Source organism: Athene noctua, chromosome 1 (assembly GCF_965140245.1).
Source record: "Athene noctua chromosome 1, bAthNoc1.hap1.1, whole genome shotgun sequence".
Taxonomy (NCBI): domain Eukaryota; kingdom Metazoa; phylum Chordata; class Aves; order Strigiformes; family Strigidae; genus Athene; species Athene noctua.
Genome location: NC_134037.1, coordinates 59,922,566 through 59,944,434, shown reverse-complemented (window position 1 = coordinate 59,944,434; position 21,869 = coordinate 59,922,566). Strand labels below are relative to the sequence as shown.

Sequence of the window (21,869 nt, the reverse complement as noted above, 5' to 3'; positions counted from 1 at the left end):
TCTGGTAGGTCAAAAAAATTCAAATGTCTATGATATACCTCCCTGAAATGCAGTGCCAGCTGTGCAGCTGACACTGTGCAGTGTCAGAACACCAGATTGCCAGCTACGGTCAAATAGCAGGCCAGCAAAACATCTATTACGTATACAGTCATTACGCCCTAGGCAGAGTATAATTTGCTTACAATAGCTAAACACTTCAGGCAAAGAGTACTAAGATGTACCATTATAGAAATACAGAGGTATTTCAGTTTTTCTGAGGCAGGTTTTCCAATTACTGATTTATAGAATGTCAAAAATACAAAGGCACACAGACTGAAGTCTGCACCCCAGACCTGACAGAGGTATGAAATTCTTATATGTATGGAGTTACAATTGATAAACTTAAAAAAACCCCAAACAAACAAACAAAAAACAAACCACAAAAACTTTTGGGGTTTGTTTTTTTTTGTTGTTGTTGGTTTTTTTTTGTTTTGTTTTGTTTTGGTTTTTTTAGGTAGAAAGACAGAATCATAGAAGCATAGGATAAATTAATTTGTACATGACCTCTGAAGGTCATCTTAGTCCAAATTCCTGCTCAAGGCAGGGCTATCTCCAAAGTCAGATCAAGTTGCACAGAGCAGTTTTTAGAAGAATTTTGAAAATCTCCACGGGTGGAGATTTCACAGCTTCTCTGAACACTTGCTCTACTGTCAAATCACACTCAGTAAGTCCCACATTTCTCATAACTCATCGTAGCTTCCATTGGTGCCACCTGCAACTCTTCTTTCACAGTGACAAAGAGTCTGTTCCTACTTGTAATCTGCATTTAGGAGTAGAAGAGTTGAGTTATATTCCCCATCCCCGATTCTTTTCCTCTTCAGGCTAAACAAGCACAGATCCTTCAGCCTTTTCAGTGTGTCCTATGCTGCGCCTAACAGTCTTAGTGATCCTCTGGAGTCTCACAAGCCTGTCAATGTTTCAACTCTACCGAGAGTCTTAAAACTGGAACCAGTACTCAACATGTAATTTAATCAGTCCTTTGTTAAAAAGAATAACCATTTTCATTGACTTGCTGGCTACACTCTTGCTAATATAGACCATTAGTAGACAGGGCTACTAATATGGTGTTAACTTTCATTGCCAGAAAGTCACACTGCTGAACTATGCTCAATTTGGTACACCAGGACCCCCAACTTCTTTTATACAGAGCTGCTCCTATCCAATCAGTCCCCAGGCTGTGCTGCTGCATGGGTTATTCCATCTCAGAAGCAAGAGTTTACATTTGTTTTTCTTGAACTTGAATGATATTTGTCATTCCATTCCCCCAAATGTTTGAGGTCCTTCGGTATGGCAGCCCTTCCCTCCATCAGTTCAACTATTGTCCCCAGCATAGTCATCTGTAGACTTGCTATGCACCCATGTCATCCAATCACTTCTGTTGTTGCTGAATGTTTTTTTTACCTTATGCTTGATACCTTCTTCCTCTCTCCTCATGATCTACATTTCTAGCTCCTGACACTAGTCCTCTTCTTGCTGAGTTCACGTTCCCCCACCCTATCTGACCTTTCCTTTCCGATATAACTTGTCCACAACTACAAAAAACAGTGTTGCCATAAAACCTTCCTTTCCTACTATCCACATTTATCCCACCTGAACTGATTTTTGATATTTACCTTACCAATAACATGTCATAGATTTTCAGTGGGTATTTGCACCTGAAAACTGGGAGGGAGGGAGGACAGTAGTTTGGTCCAAACACATAGCAGCAAAGGCATCACCCTTTGGAAACACAAGTAGCCTTTTCAAACACAATGTACTCTCTCAGACATTGAGAAAAAGTGATAATTCTTTGACAGAACTTTAAATTGATTATCATTCATGAAACTAATTATGTAGAACCTAGTATAGAAGATTATCCAAGAGCATTTTTTTTCAAGTGCAACACTGCCAAGACTAAGACATATTCCAGCTAAGAGTAGCAGAAAAAATAAATTGTTTGAACACTATTTATAAAAAAAAATGCTTTTCCTCTCTATTTGTAGAAAAAGCTATACTTTCATTAGTTTATGAAGTTTCTGGTTGTTGCTGTTTCAAATTATGTGTTTGTATGAAGCCAGGCCCACCACTGAAATACAATAATGTAAAAGCTTTCTTCTGGAGAAAGTTATATGAGACAGAGAGGCTTTATCATGATAGAGAAAAGAAGGACAATTCGACTTTAAATTAGAATAGTTTCACTTTAAATTAACCATGCAACCAGAGAGGAAACAAGAATAGCATAAAAAAGGTGTTGGTTTTTTTAAAAAAAAAAAAAATCAAATCCAAAAACTCAAACCTGAAACTCCACCTATTACTGCAAAAACAATGTAGATTATTTTTCTTCATTTTTAAGTTCTATGTAAGATTCCACATTCATGCAAAATTAATTTTCCCTCATCAGAAATCAGAGATTCAAAAGGTAAATTTGAACTTTTGAAGTTTTATCTCTTGTGCATATGAATTTTTAATGTAACTTTTAATTACACAATGATATACTACCCTTTGACTCAGGTCTCTTTTTATTAAGGGAGGGTTATTTTTAAATCAGTTCAATATTCTGAGCTGTCTCAAGATTATAATTGCCATAGAAGAAAGCTTTTTACTTAGAAATAACATAATAAAACAGGAAGTCCAAGAGGAACTCCAAGAAGATCTAGAACTTAACAGAATGGCAGATACGCACCTGCAGGAGAAATCCTGTTGACATTTTTCTTTCACAGACATACTAATTTTCAAAGATATTAAGATATTTATTGACAAAATGTCATATACGAGATTGAACTACACTTCAAAGTTCATTTGTAAGAAAATCCCAAATGAAACTGTGTTGGAAAAAGGGCTAAATTTTGAAGAACAGAAATATGGGTAGAAGATATTCTTAGTTCTTCTAGCTTCAGGCTGATTGATTTGCACTAATTGCATCACTTTGTTTTCTTCCATTATGACTCTTTCAAAAAATCAAGATGTGTTTGATAGAAAATGATCTTCCTGAGTTTATACCATATATTCACTCTTGATAGAAAGAAAGATGCTTCAAAGCATATAAATTCTATAAAAAGACAGCTTGCCTTTTGGGTGATTCTTCAAATGGATAGGCTTCAACATAGAAACTATTTAATCTATTCCTATATTGAAATTTTGATTGATATTGAAAACTCTCCATTTCATTTGTGATATTCTAAGTTAATGGTGGTTTTTGAAACTGCCATCAATTATTGGTATGGACATTATGAATAGTGATATGAAGTTCACCCTTTTTTTAACTCAGCATATAGAAAATGTTTTTTCACTATTTTCACGAATATTAGGATTAAGGGGTGTATATATGCTGTCTGAATGCACCTTCAGATACTGAAAAAGGCTAGTATTTCACAACTGCAGTAGAAGAGAGATCTTGCAAAGAATGTCAGAGAAAGGAATAGTATGAGAAGAGGCTGTAATTTGTCTTTCCCTCAAGAATTAACAGTAAATGTCATCCTTGCCTTGGAAGTATGAGCAAAATATAAAAATATCTTTACTTGAACAAGGCAATTACTATAATTGAAAGGTATAGGGAGAATATATGTTTTGTTCAGCAAGCACTGAGAGCCAAAGCATTTGACAGAAGTAATTTGCTTTCAGTATCCGGGCCTTAATTCTTAGAAATCTGCACCTGACCAATCTCTGCACAAAGAAACCACAGGTTCTAATCAGTTTGTGCAGGAATCCCCACGAGTTACAGTTTCCCACAAAATGGTCCTTTACTTCCAAAACAAAACCTTCATAATCCTGAGGTCATGGAAACATAAAACAAAGCTAAAAGCTCAACTTCATGGGACTCTTTTTCTCTCTTAGGGACTAATTAGCTATTTTATTTAAGTCCCAAAGTAGAAAGGTTGCTAATCCTTGACTTCAAAGTTCTCCAATTCTAAAATGTAATTAAAGAGAGCAACTCTTTCTTCCAATCTGGGAAGAGTCGACTTAACATTTCTGTTTTCTTTCTTTCCCTGTTCTGAAAGACCCTTGATTTGCAGGAATCCTTCCCTCCCATTCAGCTCCTTGAACAGTGATTGGGGAGGTAGGGCTACTCTGAGTGTTAGCTTTTAGTTTTTACCCTCTCTAGCTGTCTTGGATGTAGGTTTTAGGTACTGGTGCAAAACGATTGCCCAAAGCAGAAATATAACTGTAGCACAGAAGGATATGGCACTGTCAATGGTAGAAGGAGAACATGCAAGCACATACAGACAGAATTGTCAGAGTGCTCTTAAAAGTGCCCTACATAAATATTTCCTAGATACTCACTACGAGGGACAAAGACCTATATACTCTAACCTAACTTCATATGTAGTATTACCATGATAAAATCTTTTGACTTACAATTGAAAACAAAAACATTTAAATATTATAGATAATCCACATTATTTTACCAAAATACAGTTTTAGTGAATTTCAACACTAGGTAGAAGTACAACACTTTTTAGTATGGATTCTTTATTAGAGATTCCATTATATTTTGTGAAGTAAAAAGTAAATCAGTATTACATTTTTTAAATTACAACAAATTATAGCAAGTCGGCTTTCTAGTTACCATGGTTACAGGTCCCAACAGACCATTCTTTAAGAATTTTCTTCCCCGCCCAAGATAGCAACAGTCTTTTAAAAATGTTATCTAGACTACAGCAAAAGACGATTTATAGTACATTTATGTTGATATGCAAATTTTCAGAGCTTTTGTTAATGAGACTGCCACTTGGGCACAAGCACTGGCATCCTTATACTCAGAACGACAGCTGCTGCAAATTATAGGTCTTAATTCTAAATAAACCATGAATACTCTAAAAATAAACTCCACAGCATTTTAGTTTGACAAATATGAAAAATATTTACTGTAACTATCTGACTAACCTATGAATAAGAATCCAAGACAGTGGCTTTTTTCTCATGCTGTCATTTCTGAGTACAGTGTTCATTTCTGTCAGGTGCCTCTGTTCTATTTTGCACTAATCTCTACAGTTCTTCTATAATCATTTTCACCATAATTAGTAAGCACCTGTAATCACTTACAGCTGTGTACTAAGCAGTTTGACCTATATGTTACATGGGATTGTTCTGTAAATTTTGCTTATCTTCTGGAGCTCTCATACAGGCTTAAAGGAAAGGAACTTAGTACAATTTGCAAACAAAAAACTTCAACTAATTTCAAGGAAACGTTGTCCATAGTATTTCTTTTTGAGATTATCAGACAGAATAACACAATAAATGGATTTGCAAGCAATCTCTTTCAATAGGTGTGAAACTCACCTACAGTACCGATATACTCCAAGAGTTGTTGGCTCCCCCAGATTTTCCTTTCAGTTGTAATCATCAGGTATACACTCAAGGGACAAAATTTTCAGATTTCTAGAAACTGTGGTTCAGAATGACTTCAATAATAAAGATTAAAGCCTAGGTCAAAACTGATATTTGTTGACTTTTTTTTAATAAAATGATGGAAGTCTACTGCCAATATTATCGGGTGCAACATTACCAGTGTCAAAGAACCTGGCCAGGTTTAAGCTACCAAAACTTTGTCTGGCACACACTGAAAGCAGAGTAAATATCTTTAAAAACCTGGTTCTTTAGGTTTTTTTTTTACTTCACTGGTGTTACTAATGGAGTCACATGTTTGATTCCCTGGTATGCTATCCTGGCAAGTGTATAAGGCAATAAGGACCAAAAACCTGTGCAACAGTTATCTGGAATGCATTCATATGGAGGTACAAACACAAAAGTCTATGTGAGATTTACAAGATTTATTATGCGTGTTTCATTACACAAAGGCTGTTTCACAAATACAATACAAATAACAAAAAAAAACCCAAAAAACCAAAACCATAAAATGTTTCCCTGCATTAAAATATCCCCTAACTCTTGTGTTTTCTGATTTCCTTCAGATCAACATTATTTTCTTTTTCCCTCAGAGTCCTGTGACTAAAACTGTTTATCATGTTATACAGCTACTATAAACTTCTGATTATTGTCTATAAACCAGTCCTTTTACTAATAATAGATTATATTAATCTTATCCTAGCCTGCCAATATGTTTATTTTGTTTCTAATACAAGACACTATACAAAACTTCGGTAAAGTTAGAAAAGGAGATTCAATATTCTGGTAAATATTAATTCAGCAATCCATCAAGGTATTAGACCATCTGCTCAGGACTGAAGAGTTTCTTATTGACAAAGAAGGGAGAGAGTGTGGGCAGCAGCTACTTGCTGTAATGTCGTTCAGGTAGATGCATTTCCAGGTGTGGGAGAGAAATCATCATTCCATGCTCATTTAACATACCAGATCCGCCTATCTAAATTGCTGTTTAAGTACCTCAAATTCATCTAGGTCCACACCAATATAGTGCACTTTCTAACTTGTGGTGAATGTGTTTTCTACCTACCCCCTCTAAGCCAGACTGTGGGCAGCCAGGCATGGAGCAGTCAAGAGCCATCAAATAAGAAGGAGCATGAGGAAACATAATTCTAGCAAAGTGTTTGGCACTGGGCTAGCTCCTGGCTGCTGCTGCGGTGTTATTTCTTTGTCTAAAGCAGTCCTAAGTAAAATATGTTCCTATTCACAGGACTGACCTGGAACCCAGTAGTGCCCATCCTAAATTCCCTGGACATGAGGAGAGGCTTGGACCTCCAATGAGCTATCTGTCATGACTTCTGTGCTTCTAACTCACTGGGGTATAAGTATAATGTGGAGAGAGGAGCATATACTCAGAACAGGGATTAACACATAAAATCATGAGTTCAATCTTTCTTGAAATGAACAGGGCCGATAGCCCAAGTTGCCTTCCTCATACATGGGACTTCTCTCTGCCAGACAGTGAAGGAGGTCAGAAGTAGCAGTAGTAAAGTAGTAAATGTGGGTATAGCCCACATCCCATTAGGTGCACATCTACAGCAGAAGGTTATGCAAAATAATGCTCAAGGAGACATGCACCAAACACTGACTACTGTCTCTCTATACTTGCAGTGGTGAGCTAGATATCAGACCTAAAAAGGATTGGACTGCCTCTTTTTGCTGCCTGAATTGCATGAATGGCATGTCTTCAGGAGTGGAAGCCTTTATTCATCCAACTCATAGGGTTCTTAAGTGGTTATTTTCCTCCTTTCATCTCTCGGCTGTTTCTCAGGAGTTAAACAATATTTATATGATGTGTAACCTGCACCTGCAACACTTCTGTGCTTCCCATTTTATAGCTTAGCTATCTAGAAATCACATAACAATTACAAACCTTAGTCAAAGATAATAATGGAGTGATCATGCTTCCACTATAAATATTGCTGGAGATTTTTGATCACTGATTAAAATTAATTTCTACGACCATTCTATGATGTTTGTTTTGACCAGAACAAGTATTTTAAAAGGTAATGAATAACAACAGAGCTAAGCCAAAATTCTCCAAGGCTCTATCTAGACTAAGATGCAGCTGTATGCTCTGGTCACCTAATTGTAGAAATTTGAGATCTGGATAGGCTACATCGTGGCTCCTTTACGGCTGATGAACCCAAGTTTTCTGTCTCTGGAAATGTATGGCTGATACTCATGTTGATTCTACCTTGGATGGAAGTCAAGATACAACAAGGACACATACATAGACCTTTTGGCTGGCAGACACTGCTTTACTAACCTCTTATACCAGCTGTACAGAGCCAGGGCAGGGTGACACAGGATTAAATACCAATACAAGAAGCATTAAAACCTATTTTAAATGAAAAAAGATTGTAATATTTAATTGTGAAAGCAAAGGGAGAGAATTCATAGGAAGGCCATATACATCTCCTTTATACTGTAGGCAGGGTTAATGAGTAATTTTCCTACTGCCAAAAATTTTCCCCATACTGCTACACAAATAAAAATTACTATCACCTTGTCACCTTGGCCCTAAGGACATTTATCCTTTCCCTATTAAATTCAAAATATTACACATTTACTAAAGACCTTTTAAGTGTTCATTGAAAACCGTGCACAAATTCAAATTAATAAAATCCAGAAGACTGGAAAGGGCGGCCTGGCAGTATATCCCTGTTGTCAGTGGAGATCTTCCCTGACATGTGTAGAACTTCATGTGATATAACTGCTCTGTAAGGACCTGAGACCTTCTGACTGGGTGGGTCAGACACTACACAGTCAATAACTGAAAGATATTTGTGGACTAAAATAACTTGGTTTGTCCCTCATTAAAATCAAGTTTATATATTTCTTCACTTGAGAGATCTATACTCAGGAAAAACAACAGTTACTTTAGGAATTCTTATTACAATCTGCATCCTCAAATGATTAAAATTTTGTCCTTTCTAATACTTTGTGATGTTCAAGCCAGAATAATTATTTATATTTCCCACAAGTGGAAATGTATTGTATTATTTAATTTTTAATTCCTTAGCCTTAGCAGCAGGTTGGGATAGAAATGGTGGGAAATACAGATATATGTATTGAGAGTCATAATATGGAGAACTGCAGCACTCCCAATTACTGCCACCAATAAGATAGCCAATTTCCTTTAACTGCTATGATTCCTATTGAAAGTTATTATAATATCTGGCTTCTTAAAATCTAAAGCTTGCTTCACAGTACACTTCCAATATCAGTTATCTTAGTGTGACACTTTTGAAAAGCATAAGATCAGTAACTTCAATTATTTATTAAAAACAGGTGTTCATACACAAATGTGGTGTTAGCCCCAGAAATGAAAATGAGACTGTCTGGAGAACTGTATTAAATACATTTGTCTGATTTTTCAGTTAAGGCTGTTCTAATAAAATAAAACAAAAGAGAGTATCACAGCTGATCATAAACCATTCATTTTCTAACAATTCCCTCACTTTCACTGTTGCATATAAATATATGCATTTTAAGAGAAGGCAGAGGCAAAAGTTATTGCAAGTTTTGGAACCATTAAATAAGATGTTGGAAGAATAGCAGAAAATTGATTATATAGAATAAAACTAATGGACCTTGGCAGCACTGTCTGCTTAAGCTCTTCCTTTCTGTTTCACTTTTTCATTGTCCATTCAGTTTAGGGCTACCAGTAAAAAACTGTGAGTCTAGTAACGTTATAGTGCCCAAACTCTTGATACAATACAGAAAAAAAAGTGTCTTTGGCACCTAATAGTCTTCTGTGAGCTGCTTTCCTTTTGTTCCAGTGGCATCCAGCCTGCTTCTCTATTCATCTTTTGGTCTAAGCAGCAAAATCATTTGCTTCATAGTTGTACTGGGGACGACTATTCTCTCATGACAAGGCTGTCTTCAATGCTGGTTAATTAGTAAGCACACAGTAACAGAGCTGTCCATCTTGCCCTTTACCACACAAACTGGGCATTTATATGCAGCACACAATTCAGAATTAATATTAGGACAAGTCTTGCAGTTGTAATCAAGTTCTTACACTTGATTTTTTTTTTTTTTTTTTTTTTTAGTGGTAATAATTCATTTCTGAAGTTCCACCTATCTATCCATTAAGTGATGAAGTGTCAGGGCACAGAGGGGAGTAATCTGTTATGTTGTCTATGCATAATTCAACTCTTAATTCAGAGGGAAAAAAAATGTATCTAGTATTAAATAAAGCCAATTATTCTCATCTGCATTAATGTTTTCTTTACCTCCTCTACCATCTGTGCTTTTAGGTATGTGTAACAGAAATCTAGCAGCTTTCTAGTCTATACTCTTTATACTGCAAAATCTGTGACTGAGAAGTCTACATCAGTCTGCTCAGAGGAGTCCTGGGATACAGAAAGCGTGAAAACACTGCAAGAAGCTATGAAAAAGCAGAGGTCTTAGTGTCTATTCTGAAATTATTCTAGGACATAAGTCCCCACCCTTGCTCTCACTTTTACATAAACTCTGTGCAAATCCTGGCATTGTGTATGTAACTCAAATCCTCTTTTTTGGTCAATAAACAGTAATAAAAACATTCAAGCCACTGCTTAAAAAATAATTCAAATACTGTGCTACTTCTGCTGGGAAAGTGAGCTTCATAAATTAATTTATAGGATTAATATGATGACAACTGCAGACTAAAGAGTACACAATGGATTCTATGCATATTTGCGAATGTAGTGAATACAGATTATTTTCCTTTTATTCATTACAGAAATAAATATTAACATATTTTATCAAATAAGTTTAAGATACTTCAGATATATATTTAAAGTTAGCCTTTAAGAAATAGGTTTAATTTTAAAATGTCTTGAGAGAGAAGGTTTACGCTATCTTCTTCTGTCATCCTCCAAATAACTTTTGGGACAATGGGCCAATTTCAGGTACATTTAGAAAAGGTTTAGAAGGCTCAAAGCGAATTTTACTTCCCAAAAGATGTTATAAAATTGGAGACTAGAAAGAGGAGAGGTAAACAGATAACTGTGGACACAGCTACATCCTGAGACACAATTTCCTGAGAGGAAGGTAGGCAGAATGTAACAGCTACACACTCCGTCTGAAGGGAGCTGGGCCAGGCAATCTGCACATATCTAGTTGCAGACTAATGACAAAATGCTTTATCTGCAGGGGTGTCGCAGACAGACCCAGGAAGGAACAGATGATACTGCCATGGAAGACAGATCTAAGAGATTAAAGGACAAAAGTCTGTAGGTAACCAGGCACTCAGCTCTACAGCTGATAGAACAACTAGTACTATACTTACCTATATTCACTAGAATGCTTAAGACAGACCGCCTTCCTAGGTAGCTGAGTAGAAACCTTTCAATGACCTGTTGTATAGGTGATGTATATACATGGACAGGCAATCTTGATTAACAAGACACCATTTTTTGTTGTGTGTCTACCAGAGAAGAAGGACGCATGGTGTTCTCATGAACTGAGGGGTGCTCCCACAGTTCTCATTTGAAGACCACATTGGGCAACAGAAAGACTCAGGGAGGCACCAGGTGCTATGTCGTCCCTTGCAAGATTTATTGAATAAAAATACCCATACTCCTGTTACCTCTAATTATACTGAGTCCATGGTGCAGATCTCACTAAAGGAATGACCCACAAATGTCTTGTCAGTAATTTCATTTCTCTTCAAAGCACAAACATGATGACCTCCAGCTCTTACAGTTTCACAGAGTACTGAGGCTTGGCTTCATTGGACACACTCCGCCAAGGACAAATCCTGCTTCACATTTATAGGTACCAAGAGTCACAATACAGAGAACTGCTGTGCTTGCAAATCACTGCAACCAACAATTTCCTTTAAGCGTATCATAAGGATATGCCTGCCACAGGAGAGGCAGGCAGCCCTCTTCAATAAATTCTTCTTGCTTCTAATAGAGAAAGAATACTTGCATAATGATAGATAAATTAAACTTTTTATCTTTGAATCAAAGATATTTAGAACTGCTTTCTTGGTGAGCACAAGCCCAATTATGTTTGCTTCTGTTTATATTTGCAAGGCTTTCCTAGGCACCAAGATTTCCTTTTACAAAGGACAGCAAAGTTAATAGATTGCTGGACAGACAGAAATTGAAATACTGTAGCACCTAAATTCTCAACAGCAATATAATCAGTCAAAGTGCATGAATTATGAACATACTGTCCCTTCCAGTATAGTTCTGATGTAAGTTGTTGAAAAATACTAGTATTTTTCTATGTATACATACTATGTATGTTTCTACGTATATGTTTCTATGTATACATACTATGTATGTATATATATGGTACTTTTAAACATATCTGCTTCAGGAAATGCTGAATTGATTGTATATTATATTACTGTATTTAACAATGTCCTGACATCCTAACAGCTAATGTTTTTTTCCTGTCCTTGGTGAGAAATTTCAATTATTCAAAGTGTAGCTGTACTAGTATCATGAAAGACCACTTCCAGCTTGTAGAAGAGGTTCTAGATCTTCTGACAGATACCCTGAGCAAGAACAAAAGCATTTTTCACTCAAACCTTTCCCTCACAGGTTTTTAGTCCCTTGCAGACTCTAGACTGAACTGATGGTTGACATTGAGGAAAAAGTTTTGTTGACTTTGATAAGAAAAGTTACATGAGGCTTTAATTTGTTTCTTCATTATTTGCTAAAAATTTTCCAGAAGTTTTCTAGCTTTAGGGAAGATTGGCCAGATTTTGTAATTAGAGTTGCATAAAAAAAGACCGAGGCAAGCATTGGCTGGAATTTTCTCAATCTTACATTAATTATTGTCCACTTAAGAGACAAGCAGTAGTTGCCAGTTTAATCGTTTTATGAGACTCCATTTATCATTCATGCTAAAATGGCCCTGGGTAGGTTCTTTTTATCCATTATAAATCAAAATAAATAATGAATAATGATAAGTAATTGCAACTAATGAATCAGACATAGCATTCCTTATTCCCACTACATCAGCTCTAAACATGTGCACTCCACAGAAGAAGCAGAACCATCTTCACAGATAGCAAAAAATAGCAGAGGGTGACGCCACTATTTCAAAGTGCTTTTGCAGCAATTCTGCATTTGGCACAACAGAATAAGTTGGAATTAATGTGGATGCTTTAAAAAACAAAGAAAGAGACCAGTGATTATTTTCCTGTTGCAGAGCTGTGAGGTGGATTTGTATCATGAGTGAAACATTTTTTGCATAGTTATTAGTAGAGTGTGGGCTACACATGAGAAATACTACTCAGGTCTACACTGTTTCAATTTTTTTCATATCATTTAAAAAATCTCTTTGTTCTATAAAAATAGATTTATGGATCCTTGTCGGATTTTCTTAAATATGCATTTCATGCTCACAAAAGTAGTCCTGCAATAAATTTTCACTTTTTCCATTGACAGTTTTGGCTAATACATATCTAATATGGTGGTGAATTAAAGATTAAAAACTATGAAGCACTGCTACTGTTGCAGGTAGCATAAGAATTCTCATGATACACAGACAAGAAGGTAATAATAAATAGCTGATATACAAACGCTTTTCATTGCTTTATAGAACTTTCAGGTCACCCAAAATCCAGTACGTACATAAAGGTTAAGCTAAAGGAGCATATGAAAATTAGAGAATGATTATATTAATCTTTCCTAATGTGCAAAGATATTTGATACAGTAGGAATCTAGACAATATACATAGTAATCCTGCATGTAATGTAAATTTGAGCCACCATCACACTATAATATTTGACAGATAAATACTCTATTTTATAATAAATTTTGAAAACGAAACAGGCCTCACTATTAGGCCTGATGAACAAATTAGGCCAAAAAATTGTTATAATGAAAAAAAAATACAGCAAAGGTGCTTCTGGTCAAGGAAATATTTCACTTGATTTAATCTGAAACTCACTTTTTTATTAAATACTTGAGAAATAAAGACTAACTGCAGAAAAAAAAAGAAATGACAAATAGGAATACTTTGTTCTAGAGATCTGGAGAAGTTTTTTATTTTTATGCTTCACTTTTTCAACTCCTTTCAGTCAAAACAATTTGCTAAATTCAATGCAAATTGTTTACCTCAATCAGAGAGTCATGCCTCAGTGGAAAGTGGTATGCCAGAAAACTACTTCTCTTATAAAGTATGTGGAAAATAGCTGTACGAAGGTATTCATGCTGATCTTGTAGGAACAGCTGAATGATAAGAAAGTCTCTGTTAATATAACGGAAAAACCTAAATACATTAAGTGGATGTTTTTAAGTAACGCAGAAAAATAACTGATGTTTGGTTTGAAAGAAAATAGAAGTAAGAACAATTATTTGAACTGCACTTGTACAAAAAAATACTGTATGCAGAATTTTTCATACATTTCACACATGATTTAGCAGACACCCGTTTCACAACAATAAAAAGCTATCCAGCAGGCACTAAAGTCTTGCTTTAACAAAGCCAATTGCATCCTTCAAATACCTACTCTTTTTGCAATGTTTACTTTCCCGGGATACTGCATGGACCGTACCACCACTCTGCAGCCCATTTAAGCGTAAACTTTAATTTACTTGTCTTCGTTCAGTTTTCAACACACTATATATACTATTCCTTTCCTATATATTTTTTCATTTGTCACAGTTTCTGTCCATGATCAAATTATGACATTTGCATTGCTACTAGCCATACTTTCAGACATACAAAGTCTTCAAAGTTGCCTCTAACATCTAATAGGAGTTCCCTGTCAGGATCCACAGAGACTCCTCTTTAACCTCCTTTAAATCCCACCCTGAAACTTTCCGCTGCCTGACAGTGATTAAGTCACTGGTAGGCTGGCAATGCTGCCTCTTTGGCTGAGCAGCTCTGTCTCCTTTCAACCCACTTCCCCATCTGTCTGTAGTAACCTGTCACCTCTTGTCTTATAACCTCTTTGAACAAGGGCAGTATTTTCATGCTGTGTTTATATACTACCTGGTACAACAGAATTTTGCTGCATGACTGAGAATGTAAGTTTTGATCAAATGCTGACAGAACATACGTAAAAACATATATAAATAAAAGTGTTGCTGTTTTGAGATAAGCTGCTGTTCCCTAATGACAGCAAAATATTCAGCACCCCAGAAAAAATAAAAACAAGTCTGCCTATAAAATATCACTGTCCTCTGAGGACTGGGGGCTTGGCATAAAGCTGTGGTTAACCTGTGTATAAACCTGGGTAGAGAAAAAGGAATTTTTTTCAGGCAGGGCTTACTCTACTCCCTGTCAGTAGGTCCACAAACACAGCAGAGGATTTAACCATTAGTGTCTTAACACTCTTTCCTTTCCTTGAGACATGCTAACCAGGACCTGGCAAGAGCCCTGTAGAACAGAACTGAATGTGTTCTCTCTATCGCTCCTGTGGTGAGAATTTTCCTTGGTACAGGGTGCAAACAGTACCACGACCATTCTGTATCTCACAAAGACATCCAGCAACGCTGAGTGTGTGTGAGGATCTGTCCTTCAAAATCCAGAGAAAAACAAAATGTTTGCCAGTCCCACTTCATCAAAAGAAGTGATTCAGAACAGAACATGTAACGGGTGGGCAAGACAGGAAGGCTGCAAATGTCTTGTTCCCAGGCTCTGCTCTCATAACTCAGTATTAATCGGCACAAGTGAAAGAATCAAAAGAAGATGCTCAAAATAATTAATTTATACTGGATAGAAAATTAGACAGAAGCACTGAATCTTTTTCACTGTCCCAGGATGAAGAAATATTGTGCAACAGGAATGCAATCACTGAAGCATAACAAACAAATGTCACACATCTGAAAAGACATCTGTATTTGCAGGACAGGAGCCAGCATTTCCTACTCATGGATTATATATATGAATTACTTAATCACTGTATTTACAGAAATTTATCTGAGTACATTTTGTTTTTCAGTCTGTAATGGGAAACAGCAGAGGTGCCTTTGTAAACTAGACTTGAACTATTAAACCAGGGAACTCCACATGCAACATTTTTTGCAATGCAAACCATAAGAGCCAAGAGGATTTTAACCAGTTAAAAACCATTTTGACTGTGTAAGAAAGCCTGAGGAGATGCAGGACTATCAATCTGATTTAAGGTAGGGAACATATTTAGGGGTGATGAGAATGCTGAATACTAGAACAGGGTATGTCACATCCTTGTCCGTATGGAAGATGGTGGCCAGGTATACTAGGTCCATAACTAAACAGTAATAGAGATATTCCAGCTATGTGCAGAGTGGAAGAGGAGTAGTAGTACTATCTCTACTTAGTAGTTATAGTCTAACAAGGTGATGGAAGCTGAAGAGTATTTGCAGAATGCACAAAACCTAATGGAGGTGATGGATATCTCAGGGAAGGATTTCAAGAAAGTCTTCTGTTCAGAGGCATTCACCTGTAAAACAAATTTTGGCCAAAGATTGTGATGACCTCTGTAGAGCATTAAGAGGAGAAGATGTCACTTTCTTTTTCCCCAGTAACCTTTCTGATAATTTCCCTGAGATTTTCTTCAGGCCCATATCGAATAAGGCATAATTAGAAACAATTCTATCTAGACCAAGGTCTGCCTATCTTGTTATCCCTGTTTGGACAGCAGCCTGTAGCTGATGTGGAGAGAGAACAGTCTAAGAATATGAGTGAGCAGTGTGCAGTGACCCTTCCTCTTGTATACAGTCCTTGTTTCCAGAAGACTACAGGTCAGGGTCTATGCATTTTGTGACTGCTGGTATTTTTATTCTGTTAGTGATTCTAATTCTTTTTCACCATGATAACTTGCAATTGCTTTTTGAAAACAAGAAAAATCTGTTAGCAAAAACCAGCCATGTTATGGTCTTCTCTGGTTTATTACACAACCTGACAAACAATTTTTTGGCAGGCTATAAAAAAGATTTAAAATCCCAGTAATTTTCCATACCTAACAGATAAAACCAGTTATTTATCACGACCTAATGAATACCTTCAATGACAGTGATGTGTTTTATAGAGGTACTTAAATAGGTACATTCATTGTTTCAGCTGGCGAAAGTTCACAATAAATAGCTCAGCTTAGTTTTGTATTTATGTGTATTTATCAGTTGAAAGTGAGGGGGACTCAAAAAAAAATGGCTTCTCTCTGCCAGTCATTAACTATAAAAGATGGTATGGAACAGTAATAACAGATAAAGTGAAGATGCTTGCCTGGACTTCAAAATGAGCAGGTTTTGGTTGTCACCAACTACAGTTATTAATTCTAACCCAGTTGTTACCATTTTCTGCCTTTGATTTGAAAAGTGACTTGTATTTACACATAACACTTTTTAAAAAATTAATCGCAGGAATAGTCTAAAGTAATTATTTAACCATTACAAAAAATCATCAACTACTGACATTTCTTTTTCCCTTTCAGCACACTGGTCCATCAAAAAAATACTTACTGTGACTACTGGCCACACAAGAATTTTCAATGATCCAGAGAAACTATTTAAATAAAAATCAAAACTTTCAGTAGTTATTGATTGTTCATGAGTCTACATCATTATTGCTGCTGACAATTTAGATATGTTTCTGACAGCTCAGGCTTTCTTATTGAATTTACAAAGCCATTCAATAATAGCATTAATCTACCAAAATATATGCACATACAAAAAAGGTTGTCACATCCTTCACAAAGGTATAACTGCTTTTCCCCCTTTTTTACTCATAGTTCTGGAAAGAAGAATGCAACAATTCAATAGCCTTAAATTATTTAAAATAATAGTAATTCTTCAAGAGGTCATTATCTGTCTTAATAAAGTCCTTACTATATGAATGAATCTTCTTAGTGGATCATCTATGTACATAAATAAACGTCATTGTTGTAACGATAAAATACCACGTATGTAAAAAAAAAAAAAAAACAACACCAAACTATGAAAGACAGAAACAGTTCAGTCCCTTTCTTTAAATGCTTAAATTGCCCCTTGTAGTGAAATTGCTGCAAAGGAAACAACATATTAAATGTCAAATTGACCTGCGACAGATAATATTACTGTATTTTAGCCATCAAATATTTCCTTTTTTCTTAATTGGCTATTAGTGTCTATGAACACAAAATGCTCAGAAGAAAAAAGCTTTTATCTTTGTTTTGCTCTTGCAGATTTGGTCACACAGAGTGTACAAAGCTGAGCGAACGCTCACAGACTGTGCATGATGTTCTTTGTAGAGTACAGGACTTTGAGGGTTTATTCCTCTTCTGAACACGAAGCATCAGAATACAAAGAACAGCACGGCCAGCTAAAACAATTGCTTGTGCTACCCGTGTATATTTTAACTTCCAAATCATTACCTTTTATAACTAGCAGTTAATGCAAGTAAAGAAGATCAAACTAAACGATTGTTCTAGTGTCTAATCAGATGCCCAGATGGTTAGTAAACAATATAAAACTGTTATTAAACAAGACCTAATAATAAATATGTTAATTTTTGTAAAATAACTCTCAGAAATTGATACCACCTACAGTTAATAACTACCTATGGACCGCTAAACTCAATGGAAATTTTTACTTTAAACTGAATAAACAATAGATAAACCCCGATTTTTATTCAGCATTTACTTCTTACAAATTTATTTATGAGGAGGGCATGCATCACTGCTGTGTACTTCAACTTTTATGCTGCTGTCACTGCATAAAATTACACTGTTGTAAAACTAGAAACTACTAAGCTTCTCTAGCATTTGAATTTCAGTAACAAACACTACAATACTATGCATTTTAGATCTGCTTCGGAGCTGCTCTAATACAGGATCAGGTGCAAACACAACTAGAAAATTCAAATACATCAGCATACCCTGACAGACAGAAAAAGAGATGGAATAGAAATTGTTGACTTCTGTTAGCTGAAGGCTTCCCAGCTATGATGAAATGTCTGAAAGCTCTAGCTGGTAAGCATTGAACAGGGTAAGTGAAAGATCTCATCAAAAAATTTGAAATCAACTAGCATGAGTATTTCTAATTTTAAAAAATCTTAATAAAAAAGGACAGAATAACAGAATCACCCTTACTGTCTTAAATTTAGTTGCTACTACTTGGCTGATACTTTTGAATCAACTTAAGACCAGCAAAATCAGAAGAAAAACCTTTAATTTTTTTGACAATTATAAATTGCTCTCTCATATTAACTGGTATTTTTAATTTAAAGCCATTAAAAGATTATTTCTTCCCTTTCATTTTTAAATAATAGTTTTGCATGTGAAAGAATGAATTACAAATGCATATGTGTCTATTTGAATAATTACAGATACTGTATTCCATTGTTTAGTTAAAATAGAAATGAATGCAGGCAGCATAAAAACAGGCAATAAAAAACACCCCACCAGACTAACTTTGTACAAAGCATATCTTTCCTGACACTTCTTACCAATTTAAAACAACCTGATGTAAAACGTAGCATTTACCTTTTTGGGGTAGTCAGGACTGAGTTCTGCAGCATTCATAAGTGTTTTGATTTTGAAACATGCTTGCTTTTGGACCTTTAAGAGCATATTTAATCCTGTTAAAATAATATTAACCTTGTCACAACACATTTGAGTACTAGAAGACAGAGTTTTAAGGAAGATTTTCCTGAATGGAAATGAAGAAATCAAATGGCATGTTCAGCAAAAAATGTAATGAGACTAAAGTCTGCTACTTTTATATTGCTGTTTCCATCAGATTGTATGGTCTTTGCTTCCTACTTAGTCCTAACAGACAGTTTATCATTCAATATAGTCTCAATTCACTAAGGTACTTACACACGTATCAGGTCACTCTGAAGTCTATTACTCACGTGCCTGAAAACTAGGCTTGTTCTTAACCACCTTGCTGAAGAGAAGCCTCATTTAATTTTCATTAAAGTTGGTGGAAGGCCTCCCACTGAATTTTGAGAATCAGCATTCAAGTCCTAAAACCCAAATCATCTCGTGAATTCAGCGTGGATGGATATCTGCATCCAGTTCATATTGGTCTGCCATAATATTATGGCATGGCACCTTCACCTATTTCTCACACACTGAACAACTTGCACTGCAGTTTAGTTTTGTCCCAGGCCTGTGCTTTCCCTCCTCCACTATCCCACCACCCTCTGCTATGGACCCACAGCTGGTGATTTGCTTATGCTAGTGCAAGGTATCAACTGACTACAACCACCTTGATATTAAAAGTGTTGATCGAAAGTGTTTCAACACTTAAATCTATTCTCTTGGCCACCCACAGGAAAAGCTAAAGAGAGCATTATCTGCCTCTTTGGCCTTTGTAAAACTGAAGGAAAATTAGGGGCCTCCAGGTAAGCAATCAGCAAGAACCAGTATGCTGACAGAGGAGCTACCCACAGCAAACCAGGAACAAGTGCTAATGGCCTGGGTGCAGCAGAATTGCCCATGCTCAATGCAATTCAATAAATGTACTTTTTATGTTATCATTGCCCCCTGAAAAAAAGCTCTACATTATAATTTAAAACAAGTGCTTAACAGACTTTAAGACTTTTTTAATAAAAGGAATTTACAGTGTCCTATCATATCACCAATATAAGGGCAAAATTCTCTATTGCAGTAACAATTTCAGCTTAAAACTCAGTGGGACAACTTGTATCTTTCCTTTCAGAAGTATGCATTGGTCTGTCCCTATCAGAGAAAAGCAAGAGTGAGATGTTTAATTTGCTTTATTTTGTACTATAGTAGAAAACATGATTTCATTCACCATCTTTTCAAATACAAGAACTAGGGGGTATCAAATGAAACCTAAGGGAGATGTTGATGCAATGTGTAGTTACACTGTGGAAATACTTCTTCAGGAGTATCTGGATGGTAAAAATTTAGATCAATATAAGGGGAGATTGGACAAGTTAAAGGAGAAAGGACTATCAGAGCTGGTAAATATGAAGGTTAACACATTATACTTAGTGGCTGATAATATTCTGGAGAACTGTTATGACAGGCTTATTCTGACTTTATATCCATTTAGAGTTGGTTATCAGTAGACACAAGAGTCTAAGAGGTTAGAGAACTTCTGATTTTGATCCCACTTCAGAGACCGACAAAACTATCACTCAACTCAGGAAGGTAGGACTTCATTCCAAATTTTATTTATTATATCTAGTATTGAAGCATGAATAAGGTAGAGACCTTATTTTCCTGAGTACACACATGTGACAAGAGAAATTATTGCTGTGAAGGGCCTCAGACCACAGTAGTTTTTGCTCTTGTGCAGCAGTCCACATGAACAACTGCAGAATTCAATGTGCAAACTGTTACAAGCTTGTAAATCTTTGATTTCACAGTCTGAAATGCCAAACAACATTGGAAAAAGAAGGGATCATAAAAACTATTAATTAAGTACACTTCAAATATTTCTGACTGCTCTTCAATCTCTCATTAATAGATTGGCTAATTAGTCAGAAGTATCTTAAATGCTTTGTGATGTTTTTGAATGTTTTGGTTGTCTTGATGTTTCAGGTGAATAATATTTTTATTTTCCCAATATAATTTTAAAGAAGAAGAAGTGCTAAAACAACAACCTTTTAAAAATGACCTTTTCATTCACAAAACATTTGTTAGAGTTCAAAATTAGTATTGAGATGGAGAATATTTGTAACTGGGAAGGACTATAAAATCAAGTCAGTCATTGTACTATATATTGAGTTACATTTCCTTGGCTGAAAACCTTTTTCTTGTTTTCTGTATTGCTTCTTGTTTGTAATCTCTGTTATCTTTATCACTGATACACAGAGAATGAGCTAGAACAGAAAGTGGTCTTTGATAGGAGGCAGAGGAAGAATTTATAGGAACGCCTTTATGTATCCAGGCCGAATGTCATCACTGCATTCAGAATATTGCACAGTGTACTTATATTAACAAGTTGTAACATTGGTTTATTCCAGTAGCCTGTCTCAAGAAGAGAGCATGACTTGATGCCTTGGGAAAGTAATGAACAGTTATGGAATAATCTGACTGTTGGGGATGCTTCATGTTAACTCTTAATCCTGAAAGGCATATTGCTTACAAAATCTTTATTTGATATAATACAAAGTCAAAAGAAGCATGCAAATGTCTAATTCATATTAAAACTGTATTAAGATCTTGGCCTCAACTGTATCCTGCCTGTGAAAATGAGATTCACATGTAGTCTCTGCTTACAAAATTTGTATTTTACAAAAGTACATTTTTGTTCTTTATTGTCTTTCAGTTATCCATTCTTTCTTATACAGCAACAAATGTAAGCATGAGAGTATGCTTTATCTTCCCTGTGTGTATCTACTTACACATTTTACCATTTCTTCTCTTTAATCCTTTCTAAATTAAAATAACATGTTAAGTCTTTATATGGAAGTCTTTCAACTCAGTGTCCCTTCATATGCCTACTCTATTTTTTGAATTATCTTTTTTGACTAGGACTGAATGTCATATTCCAGCTGAGTTGTTATAATTGATTTATGTGCAACATAGCACTAATTTCTATCCTTTTGTTTAAACATTCCAACACTCTGT

General features: G+C 35.7%; 1 protein-coding gene across 1 annotated transcript in view; it reads right to left on the bottom strand.

Annotated features, from left to right (window-relative positions):
• NKAIN2 (sodium/potassium transporting ATPase interacting 2) overlaps positions 1–21,869 on the bottom strand; it is a 574,708-nt gene that overhangs the window by 360,688 nt on the left and 192,151 nt on the right. The window lies entirely within an intron of this gene.